This window comes from Ornithodoros turicata, chromosome 1 (genome assembly GCF_037126465.1).
Source record: "Ornithodoros turicata isolate Travis chromosome 1, ASM3712646v1, whole genome shotgun sequence".
Taxonomy (NCBI): Eukaryota; Metazoa; Arthropoda; class Arachnida; order Ixodida; family Argasidae; genus Ornithodoros; species Ornithodoros turicata.
The window spans coordinates 206266736-206277642 of NC_088201.1; the positions used below are offsets into that span (position 1 = coordinate 206266736).

The 10907-nt window shown below is 46.3% G+C and overlaps 1 protein-coding gene and 1 long non-coding RNA gene across 3 annotated transcripts in view; one reads left to right on the forward strand and one right to left on the reverse strand.

Annotated features, from left to right (window-relative positions):
• Positions 1 to 6210, reverse strand: part of LOC135378996 (caspase-3-like) — a 198593-nt gene extending 192383 nt beyond the window's left edge. For both annotated transcript variants that reach the window (XM_064612221.1, XM_064612220.1), the window contains exon 1: positions 6081 to 6210. The gene's annotated coding sequence lies outside the window, so the exon portion shown is untranslated. The remainder of the gene's footprint in view (positions 1 to 6080) is intronic.
• Positions 3172 to 4422, forward strand: LOC135375755 (uncharacterized). The gene is made up of 3 exons (XR_010417378.1): positions 3172 to 3329; positions 3613 to 3679; positions 3740 to 4422. It is a non-coding gene; the product is annotated as an uncharacterized LOC135375755 (long non-coding RNA).
• Positions 6211 to 10907: the final 4697 nt, after the last annotated feature.

Genomic DNA, 10907 nt, shown 5'->3' on the forward strand with positions numbered 1-10907 from the left:
TAGTAAGGAATTCTACAGTGCTAGAACATTTTCCAACCCCAATGGGACAATTTATGTGTCCTTTATACTGCCACCTGCTAGTCGGCTGCTTTTCGGAGAAAGGCCACAGAATTAGAGCGTTGGTTTAACAGTGGCAAGTGCAGTACAGGACATACACTGCATATCTAGTCAGTATGTTTGCTGCAGCACAGCAAAAGTGTTTTTTTTTTTACACTGCTGCAAATGTGAAATGACACAAAGTACTACGGGGAGCATGGATCATTGTTTTCTTCGCAAGTGGCAGTCACGAGTCTGCAACAGTTCGATGCAACACATGCATCATTTCACAGCATTAGTGCTTTCATCGTGAGTTGCTATGGGTGGTATTGCTCTTGATACTTTAGAAATCTTTTGCATTTTACTAGGTGTTTACACAGAAATAGGTACTGTTTATCGTGTCCCACCCAGTTTGTTCAGACAAAAGCATTGTCGTGTGTTTTCTGATGGACATGCAAGTGCCCATTGCATAAGCTTATGCTGTATTTTTAGCTTTTTAAGCGTTTCAGTCACTGAGCTGTAACAAGGTCATTTTTTTACCTGTGATAACTTTGATAGCGGAACATGTCCTGCCCTTGTATGTGTCGATATCCTACTAATATGATATATTGCTAAATTGCAGTACTATATATTCTGCACATGTTTGTGATACAGGTTGTTGGTTTATAGCGCCTGCCTCTTGAAGAGCTTTCATTGCATTGTTTGGGTTTTCTGACGACCATGCAAGTGCCCATTGTATAGGCTTACGTTGTATTTTTAGCCTTCAGTCACTGTGCATTTCAGCAAGCATGCAAGCATTTCAGTCACTGTGCTGCAACTGTAGCTCATTTTTACTTGTGATAACTTTAACATATCCTGCTCTTTGATATGTTGATATTCTACTTGTATAATAGATTGCTGAATTGCAGTACTATATATACTGCGCATGTCTGTGATAGTGATGTGTCGTTCGTGGACGAACCCTTCAAACTGAACTAGTCATTCGGGTGAACTGAACGAACTAGTTCAACAACAACCAAAACATTAGTTCCTCAATTCAGTTCATTGGGCCTCGACACCCACAACGCATACGCTTTCAAGTGTGACATCTGCGCCATCTAACGAACGTTTTGAAAAGCTAACAAAGCACATGCGCGCATGAAGAAAGGGCGGGAGACCACGGCGCATACGCTGTGGCCTTGAGTGGCTGTGACGCTGCGCTGAAGTGGACTGTGTGAAGGAAGAGAACTGGATGAACTAAAGAACTAAACGACGTCGCGAGTCGTTCTGAAGGACTCGCAGAGCCTGCTGCTCGTCCACAGCGCATGCGCTTAAGGAAGAGCGCGGGCGGTGCGGCGAGGCAGGGCTTCAAGTGGACTTAGTGAAGGTGTGAAGGAAGAGAACTGGATGAACTAAAGAACTAAACGATGCCGCGGGACGTTTTGAAGCACTCGCAGGGTCTGCCGTTGGCCGTCAGAGAAGGTGCTAGTCCACAGCGCATACGCGTAAGAAAAAGCGCGGGGAGGGAGAGCTTCGAGTGGACTGTGTGACGGGGTGAAGGTGTGAAGGAAGAGAACTGGATGAACTGAAGAACTAAACGATGCCGCGGGACGTTTTGAAGCACTCGCAGGGTCTGCCGTTGGCCGTCAGAGGAGGTGCTAGTCCACAGCGCATGCGCTTAAGAAAAAGCGCGGGGAGGGAGAGCTTCGAGTGGACTGTGTGAAGGTGTGAAGGAAGAGAACTGGATGAACTGAAGAACTAAACGATGCCGCGGGTCGTTTGGAAGTACTCGCAGCCCCTGTCAGAACTGTTACTCGTCCACGGGGGATGGAGAGCCAGCAGAGCGGCTTTGAACGCCGTATGGATTGAAGTACTCTGGGCAAGTGAACTATATGAACGGCGAACGCTGAACAAGAGTAGATCATTTAGAACTGATTGCGCTGAGATCGCTCTGAGCTCCTTTTCGCAATTGTGGACTGCTAGTGGCGCCGTTATGTTCTGACTTCTGGCTGACTGCTTGTGTGACTGGCATACCCTGGAGCGGGCACGCTATTTTTGCGGCAATACACTGCAAGCTTCCCAATTTTTCCTCCACAATGCTACGTTGTACTTTTCTTCAAGCTCTCTCATGCATTTCAATGAAATGAGTTGAAACTGCGGTTACTCTATCACACTTCTGTGTTCTCAAGTTCGCAGCAAACAGACGTAAGTGATCAGAAATACACGATTGTAATATTGAACGACGACGGCACCTTGCATATTGATCTGTGCATTACTTTTCTCGTTAAAAATATACGTAGAAAATTAAAGCAAAATAAAAAAGCGACCTAAATGATTACGTTTGCTATGTTGATGTTCTCGAACCTTTGGAAAACTGAATTGCAAGATCATTTTGTTGTATCTCTCTTGGTCGAGCCACTTTAAAGTTTGGGACTATATTACTTGATTGTGTTTAATTGCGAACAGGTGAACGAATGAACTATTCTTTTAGACAGTTCAGTGGAGTGAACTGAACTAAATGAATTAGTTCACAAAAATGAACTGACTTGCCCATCACTAGTCTGTGATACAGGTTGGTGTTGGATACTGCCTGCCTCCTGAAAAGCTTTCATCACTTTGTAAGGATTCCGTCTGTTTCACATGCAATAAAATACTGTTCATGAGAGTACTATCTCATTGCATGGGTCTGCATACAAGCACAACTACTATACAGCCTCGTAAAGCTGCATGGGTGTCCATATAAAAGTGCTGAATAGGGTGGATAAGGATATCCTTTTTTGCTCCTGACACCGTACTGGCCGAGTACCTAGTGGACATCCTAGGGACCATTGGAGGATTGACTGCGGAGTCTCATTCTAACACTTTTCTGACTAATTGAGGATCTTTTCGGGACATCCCAAGGCTGTCCTCACTGTCCTGCGGGGACATCTTTCGGATACTCTCTGGAGGTCAGTGTGTTCTTGGGGTTGTTGGCGTAGGAATGTGATCGCGGAGACTTACTTTGACGGAGAAAACATCCCCTTTGCGATAGCTTTGGTCCCGTCTTAGCGCGACTTTCTGCTTTCTTGATATAGCGCGGGGAGAGCCGTTATACAGACAGCGTCCTTGGAGTGCGTCCCGCGTCCCTGCTCATTCGAATTTCGTGTCGGACGCGTTCGGACGTATGTTTAGATGGCTCTCGCTTGGGAATTGCCTTTCGTCGTGGTTTTGGTGCCCAGGTGCGATGACTGTTTATTGTGCCTTCCTAGTGATATCTGTTTCTGTGTGTATCTTGGAAGATACCTCCGGAAGCCGTTGGTCTTCGTGAATTGAAGGTTAGTTGTGTGCCTGTAGTGCTACGTTTCGTGCACTTTTTGCTTGATAATATTCCTAGCATGTATAACTTTATCTGCGCAGTGAGGTTCTTGCTATATTGATTCATATTATCTTATCTTCTATCTGTTGTCTCAGTGTGCTCGTTACCCTACTGGTTAACTTGTATCATCACTTAGCATCAGGGAGAGGATATCACATGTGATGCTCCAGTGACACTGTTACTAATGTGGAAACGATTAACTGCCGACGATTTTGACGGATTAATTTCGGTGAACAACACAGATGAACCAACAGGCACGAGACGTGGGAAAATCAACAGATACGTCGTGGAGATGTTGAAAGAGATCAAGTAAGTTAAGCTGAAGTGCGTTGCAGACCTCCTTACTGATTTGCATTTATTCCGAAACAGGTAGGGCATACAATTCACCCATACGTCTACATTATCCACGGAACGATTTATGATGTCCGACACTATACCTTTCGGGAAAAAAAATGTTCCGACATCAGAAGACTGCAGAAGAAATAGAGATATCTATAATATTTACATGTTCAGTCTTTCAATTATTACGCTTTTAGCCACCAACTGTTTTTCTGTATGCCATTGGCACGTACAGTCTGCCCCGCTGCTGGACAAAGAGTGTCGACTCTGGTTCAGGAATGTAGCACAGGCTGTATAGTGGCCCACTGTTGATGCTGAATGAATGGCAATGATGTGATGTTGAGTTTGATGTTGAATTATTCAATGGTGTGATGTGAGGTTGAGTTTCATGTTGAATGATGGGCAATGATGTGATGTGATGTTGAATGATGGGTAATGATGTGATGTGAATTTGAATTTTATGTTGAATTATGAGCAATGATGTCATGGTGACAGTAATGTTGAGTGACGCGCAATGATTTGATGCTGAGTTTGACGTTGACTTATGTGCGAAGACGAGATATTGAATGTGAAGAGCTCCTTACTTCCCTGAGCTTCCCTGCCTCGCGTTGCATCCTTGTCATCATGAACCAGCTTGTCCACGCCCTCTCTCTATTGGTGAAGAGCTACGATGGATTTTTCAAATCTGCGGTTTAGGGTGTGGGGTTGACATTAGTCGCGGGTGGGTGCATACAACTGCCCATAGAAGTATGCACTGCAAGTATGCATGAGTATATTGTGCGACTCAATGGGACCCCTGTATTTTGTGTACACTCATGGGTGATCTGGAGCATGAGTTCTGCGTAATACGTTTTGTGTACGTTTTGCATTTGCTGTTTGCAATTTCTTACTACCTGCCATTCTACCTTCAATAAATCCAAGTTGCACTAATTTGTTGCTGTCTTTCAATATATCATTCTGGAGAGGTCGTTACATTGAAGCACTGACATTAAATGCGTGGGATTAGGGTTCGCAAGGTATGTAGGAGGGGATGTCCAACTGGACGGCGTGGTCTCAAAACTGAAGGTAAATTCGCCCTTGGAAACTCATTTATGCAGGCTCTAACAATTCAACGGTGCGTAAAACTACATGACAGTGCACGCAGGGTGTTCAAAATTAAGCTTTCACGAGCGCTACGCAATCACAGCGATGACACGAAACCGGATGATAACTTTACGCTACTTGTGTAAGAAACAGGTGCCGCTAATTATGTGGCACCTGTTTCTTACTCAAGGAACAGTAAAAATAGCAGCAGTTTTCTTTTGTTCGTCTATTTATCAAGTGCTAGTGAAAGCTTAATTTTGAACACCCTGTATTAGAAACTCATAACGGGGCTGGACTTCACGGTACAGTTCGTTAGACATGAAGACAGTGAAATAGTTGCATTTGAGGGAACTCCTTTAGAGGTGTTCACTTTCAATTTCGAACCATTGGGTGTATGACACCAGCTCGCTTGCTTCGTCGCTACAATGTTGCTCGTTAATGGGATGCAATGTTAACGGCCGGATGAGCACGCCGCCGATCTGCGCTGAACGCCGCCGCCAGCGATGATGCTGCCGCAACGCCGATTCACACCGCCGCCGCCGGCCCAAAATGGATCCAACGCGGCCGCCGACAAAAACGGCAACCGCGCACATCTCTAATCGCAGCGTCTCCGCGTTTAGCCGATGTTGGTTGACCAGAACGATCAAAGAGCAAGTGTATTGGCGGGTTTGCTCGTGAGTTATAGTGACTCTGGCCATGTACTCTACCCCGATAAAGTATCAACCTACGAACGGTCTAGCCGTTTCGGAACTGAAATGATGCGTTGAGCTGACGCCTCAAGAACACTGTCGAGCGCAATCGAACTTTCAAATACAGTGACTAAGAAGACAGGATTCGTAACGGCACAAGTATTTCCCGTGACTGTGTAACCTTCGGTGCACCGCCGGCATGAAAAGAAAATGCTCATTTGTGAAATCGCACGCACTCGTGGGGCACGGTCGCTTGCGGAAGGAGACTGTGGTTTGGTTGCAGTTTATTCGACGAACCAAACGTCCTGTACGCACGGTAGATATATGAGCTTTTGAGTCAATACATTGCATCAATAAATGTGTTCTTCGCCATTCAAAATGTCTTAGTCATTTTGGACTAACGGGAGCCAGGCATGAAAACCAGTGGAAGGCGATGGTAGCCAGGACCAGCCGAAAGGCGAACCAGAAGGTGATTCGTTCACTGTGATCGAATCATTCGCAATTGACGCATCACTAATTCGGACCACAAGATGCACCACATAACCAAAAATATTTTTGCCCAACATCTTGCAAAATTATCAATGGAATAATTAACTTACAGTCTACGGGTAATCCTTGGTGGGGGCCCTTGTCTCTGCAACGCAACTCAACACAGCAGAAGTGGCTCTTTCACACTGCAGGCGCAATGGCTCGTATTTCTGACACGCCCGAGAGGGGAGAACCTTCCGGAGGCTGTCTTGGTACAGGAATAGGAGATAACCTTCTCGGAGGCTCTCTTAGTACAGGAGAACGGGCGGTAGGATCACGTGGTTCGGTGATATCGCCCACTCATTGGAAGACAGTCACGTGGCTTCGGCGCGCAAGTGGTGAACACCCCCACCTGATCCGGAGGAGCTCTCATGCGGTAACCGCTCGAGAATAATGCTCGCAGTAAAGTCGTGCGTTTGAAGTTCGCGCTTCGAAGTCAAGTGACTGTGTTTCGAAGAGAGTGTCGGGGTTCGTTAGCGAACCACGTGGTACATACGGCCCTTCTCCTGTACCAAGTCAGCTTCCGAAAAGATTCTCCCGTCTCGGGCGTGTCGGAAACTGCGGTCGAGACCAGAACTGAGCCATGGCTGAAAACCGCACAAAATACGTTTTTTTTTTTCTTGTCGAACCGAACCGGAACCGCACACATTTTTTCTTTCCCCTTGTACGAACCGGAAGTGAACCGAAAAAATATTATTTGGTAACCGGTTCGCCAGATGGTAAAATTGCCTAGCTGGGAATCTTGCTGAATTCAAAGAGCAGACAGATTGATAAACCAAGAAGTGGTGTGTCCATGCACCTCCTACAGCATTACCTCCGAAAAGTTCACGACATCCCGTATATTTGGCGACTCGACGTGTAAAAAACAATACGTATAATTTAAATAAAGTTGCGCTACACTTTGCATTGTTGGCTCGGCTACTTGCATTCATTCAGCGTCGCAGAGTGAGGGCGACGTAAATGTAAATAGTTCACAGAGTGACGTCCGCAAGCAACGTAGTCCTCAAGCGACTACGGGAAAGAGGTTGGCGTGACCTGACCCAGACCACGGAGGAAGGAAACACAGGTGCGGCGCCCTCTTTTCAACAGGGAGCAATATGTCGGCCTGCGCATAGGACTCTGGGATAGCCTATCGACCATGTGGCCATTTTCTTCTCTCTTCTTGTTCTTTTTTTTTCTTTAGAAATGAACGATAATCTTTTCCAATGCAGTTCAATTGCATGCTAGCTGTACGTCATATCCCAGTCGAAACCGGGAGGTAGCCAGGTTCGAATCCCGATGCCGACTGTGCTGCCTGGGGTTTTCATCGGTTTTCGTCGGACGCTTTCAGACATATGTCGGCACAGTTCACTTAGAAGTCGGTCCATGACGCACATTACCCAAGGGCGTCAGTCGTGACGTTCCCCACATATGTGGGGCCGGCAATGCCGAGCCCTTTCACCGTCACCACCACGCAATTGCCCAACACTTTTCGGTGCAGTAAAAGATTTTCTGCTGTGAGCTGCATGTTTCTTTGTATCTGTGAGGTGTAGAGGAGAGGCAGTAAGAGGAAAAAAATAAGCCACTGCCGGAACCTGATATGAATAGACGAGTTCAGAAAATCCCAGTGCTCTTTGCGCACGCACTGCATCCTGGGCGCTTGCTAAGCGGGGGAACGAAGAATAATCCTTCATATTTCGCTTTCGCTGACCTTGACACGTCCTGGACAATGGACCGGTACGGGAGAAATGGGAACACTTTGGAGACCACCCGTTTCTTTCGTATTAGTAAATTCCCACAGTTCAAAGCGACGCTAAGCACTCTGGGGTATTCTGAACTCGTCTATTCTGAGTCGCATGAGTTTCGATATTCGCGGTTGCCATTTTCTCGGCTTCTGTTACCCTCTTCGCTATGAAACTTTCAATGCAGGCTCACATTAGTTGCAAAGAACTGTGTTTTTGTTTAATTTGCATAACCTGGGATGACCTGGGATAAGGTGCGGTACAGGTTTCCAAAATCAGAGTACGGTGAGGTAGGATAGCACAGCATTATCAGACTGCTCGTTACGTGAGAAAGTAGAGACGCAGCGCGCTGGGAGCTCTTGAAGGTTCTTAGATTTTATACTCGACGGTCTTTCCCACACAGCAGGGGATAACCTCGTCATGGGCGGGACCAGTTCAATGTTGAAGGATAGGCAAGTTAAGAACCGTTTGTATACATGAAAGAAAATGTACAAGGAAGGAGCCACATACGGTACAAATGAGTATCCGGTTGCAAAGTAAAATATTTTCCTCGCTACTATTTCGATAACAACATTGAGATGACGGGCATGGCGTTTCCTTACGACATAAGATAACGTTCAGTTCAGTAAACAAGATCTGTAGGGATAGACAGGGAAATGCTGTAAAAAACAGGTGCTGTAAATAGTGCAGGCAAGCTTGTGTATGACTGCGTACTAAACCCGTGACAAGGAGAATAGACAAATTCTGGTTACACAGCAACAAGTTGAATATGTATAAAGAAAATTTATTACATTAACTTGATGACATGTTCAGTGTAAGCAATGAATAACGGTGGTATATACCGATAAACCAGTTAATAACACACAATGAATAACGGAGGTAGATACAAATATACAACAAGTTTAACGAGAGATAAAACGTGTAACGGACAGCAGACCTTATGTAGTCAACAACCTCCGGAGAGGAGGCGCAGGAACAAATGATGAATTACTGACACAATTCCCTCGTGTGGGCTATTTCAATTCACTCCCTGAACAGGCTTCGCAAGAATTGCTTCCTCTTCCCAAAGAATAAGAGTTTCGGGGGAATATGTTCCACAACGATACCCCCCCAGGGGGAATATGAGTTGGCAATTGTTGCATTCGCGGACGTGTCCAACGAGTTTCCTAGAGATACAGGTTCTCGGGGGTACAGCGTCACGATCGCAAAACTTCTTGCCGCTACCGGCCTCTATCGAGGCAGCATACTTGACTACTTTTGAAACAATTAGCTTTCTAGCTACTTCAAATCTCGTGAAGAGGCCTCACAGCTCATGACACCCCATACGTGAACGCATTATTACACTTTCAAATATTCTGTATTTCCATTTCTCATCTCGCTGTGTGCACCAGGGTGAGTGTGTGGGCTTACCCAGCATCGGCGCAGATCGGGTTTTTGCATCGAGGTCCGCCCCCTACTTTTGTGGTCTATCTACGCCACTGCCTACAACTTTGCCCTAGAATCACTAAATAGGGAACAGAGTAACGACACTAAGCCCGCCATTTTGGGTCCGGCGTCGCCCAGCATTGGGACTCCAACCTCGCTGGTGGAGAACAGCGCACAGTCGAGCCAGCTCGCACCTGAGGAAAACGGTTTTGGATGGATGGCGCGTTCTCGGAAGGAGAGACCACGTGACAGGATCGCCTAATCGAGGACACCGGACGGCGGTGCGGGGCGGAAAAGGAATGCCATACTCTGTTCCCTATTGAGGGAATCTAGTTTGCCCTACAAAGCACATGTCACTCTCCAAAAATGGGGACACAAGACACAATGGATTTGCAGCAGGAAACGAGTGGGTTACGGTGATTGATATTTGCCTCTGAATGCAGACGAAAAAGGTCTGGGGCGAGTCTGTTTATCTTTAGAACGACAGCGAGTGGTACAGTATGATGATGTCGAATGGCAACAGTCCCAGTGACAGCTTCCTCGTTACCAACACGGTCAAGAGAAGAATAGGACGGAAGAACACAGTGCATTAAAATGGCGGTCCCACCTGCAGTCTGAACACTTAGTGGGAGCGCCACTTTCCCCCACCTCCCGGCACTCTTGCGATAAAGTGCAGATTGATTTTTCTTTCAGCTGCAGCTGCTCACGTGACAAGATCTAGACATAGAAGAGAAATAAACCTTCTTAAGCTTATTAATAAAAGCTCTCGTAGTGTGCAACAGGGTCTTTGATCTGGATGCCCTCTGGAAATCCATCAACTACCTCACAGACACTGTAAAAGACGAGGTCCACGTCAATGTGTGACTCACTGGCAGTGGCGCTTGGCTTGCTCGATCATGTGAGTAATGGGGGAAAGGGATCGGGCAGCACTTCCCAGGTTCCTCTGCTCTACTAGAGCTTGATTGTTGATGCAGTAGCATTAATGAGTCACCTTCAGAGAAATTTGTGTGTCTCTGCGCCCGAAACTCAGCTCATGATGCCGACAGCGTCACGGAAACCTACTCATTATAGTTCATGGTCACTGTAACAAAAAAAAAAAAGTGAGTAGTGGCATATGGCACTTCCTGCTCCTGCTAATGAAGCTCCTCTAAAGCACCCCCTCTAGAGCACCGTAAAAGGATTTCCAGGAGGAAAAGTGGACGGTTACGCTGCTGGTGCGATCTTTGAACTCATTCGCTTATTTATTTGCCCCTAGGCCGTAAGGCAATACAGAGGGACCCGAACCTCTGTCCTACTTTTCGAACGGAGGCAGCGAACAAGTGGCCACTCGTGGAGCCCAGCGCTCCCTGTCCGATTTGTTTCGGTTTGGGTCTGTCTGCTAACGTCGTAATGTCGTCCTTCGGGTACAGATCTATTCACAGATAGTATCCTCACGCGTGTGGTATAATGAATCGTGTCCAATCAAGAAAACGACCCGAGTAAGACAGGACATTGGTAGCTGTTGCATTCGAGGAGTGTTGCAATGTACAGCAAAGTGCTGCGAATTCGTTGCATCAATAAGAATTATTTAATGAGTGTTTGCGCAGGTGTTCTTTGGAGCAATATACAGGGTGTCCCCGAAAACGTGTCATTGAATTATAATAAAAAAACTACACCACCTAGAGCCATGCGGTCAACGCCATTGTTCTTGCCGGGTTTTGCCACCTCCTGATGTGCATGTCACGTAACCTAATTTTCATTATGTAAATTTTT